The sequence below is a fragment of the Crocuta crocuta genome, unplaced genomic scaffold, assembly GCF_008692635.1.
Source record: "Crocuta crocuta isolate KB4526 unplaced genomic scaffold, BGI_CrCroc_1.0 scaffold1529, whole genome shotgun sequence".
Classification (NCBI taxonomy): domain Eukaryota; kingdom Metazoa; phylum Chordata; class Mammalia; order Carnivora; family Hyaenidae; genus Crocuta; species Crocuta crocuta.
In genome coordinates, this window is record NW_027532160.1 from 266,792 (window position 1) to 268,455 (window position 1,664).

Consider the following 1,664-nt stretch of genomic DNA (forward strand, 5'->3'; position numbering starts at 1 on the left):
GGACAACAACAAAAAATGGAGAGTGAATTGAAAAGTTAACAGTGATTTTCACAGGATTTATCCTAGGATTTAAGTATATGGGTTATCCAATAGTTATCATGAATGTGGAGAATTTGAATATTCTTATTTTCTGCTTCCTCCTTTTCCTAGTTAACACCTGCTTTCTTTCATTTCAGCTCGAAATTTCACTCCTTTTCCCCCGTCAAGGAAGTCTTCTTTGATCCCCAGATTCTGCCACTTCTTTTACTATATTAATAATGTTCCTTTCTGCATTTAACAAAATGCAGCATCCTTTCTTAATAAAGACCCTCAAGAAAATCAGGATTGAAGGAACTTACCTAAACATCATAAAAGCCATTTATGAAAGGTCCACAGCTAATATAATTCTCAATGAGGAAAAACTGACATGATACTCTACATAGAAAACCCGACAGACTGCACCAGAAGCCTACTAGAACTGATCCATGAATTCAGCAAAGTCGCAGGGTACAAAATCAACATACAGAATTTGGTTGCATATTTATACACCAATAATGAAGCAACAAAAAGAGAAATCATGAAACTTACCTCATTCACAATTGCACAAAAAACCCATAACATACATAGGAATAAACCTAACCAAAGATGTAAAAGATCTGTATGATGGAAACTATAGAAAACATATGAAGGAAATTGAAGAAGACACAAAGAAATGGAAAAACATTCCATGCACATGGATCGGAAGAATAAATATTGTTAAAATGTCATTACTACCCAAAGGAATCTACACATTCAATGCAATCCCAATCAAAATTGCACCAGCATTCTTCTCAAAGCTAGAACAAACTATCCTAAAATTCATATGGAACTGCAAAAGACTCAAAGAGCCCAAGTAATATTGAAGAAGAAAACCAAAATGAGAGGCATCACCATCTCAGACTTTAGCCTCTATTACAAAGCTGTCATCATCAATACAGTATGGTATTGGCACAAAAACAGACACATAGACCAATGGAATAGAATACAGAACACAGAATTGGACCCACAAATGTATGGCCAACTAATCTTTGATAACGTGGGAAAGAGTGTCCAATGGTAAAAAGACAGCCTCTTTAACAGATGGTGCTGGGAGAACTGGACAACAACATGCGGAAGAATGAAACCGGATCGCTTTCTTACACCATAGACAAAAATAAACTCAAAANACATAACGGATAAAGGGCTAGTATCCAAAATCTATAAGGAACTCACCAAACTCCACACCCAAAACTCAAATACTCCAGTGAAGAAATGGGCAGATGACATGAACAGAGACTTCTCCAAGAGGACATCCAGATGGCAAACAGATACATGAAATGATGTTCAGTGTCATTCATCATCAGGGAAATACAAATCAAAACCACACTGAGGTGCCACCTCATGCCAGTTAGAGTGGCTAAAATGAACAAATCCGGAGACTCTAGATGCCGGTGAGGATGTGGAGAAATGGGCACCCTCCTACACTGTTGGTGGGAATGTAAACTGGTGCAGCCCCTCTAGAAACCAGTGTAGAGGTTCCTCAAAAAATTAACAATAGAACTCCCCTATGACCCAGCAATAGCACTGCTAGGAATTTACCCAAGGGATACAGGAGTGCTGATGCATAGGGGCACATGTACCCCAATGTTCATAGCAGCACTCTCAAC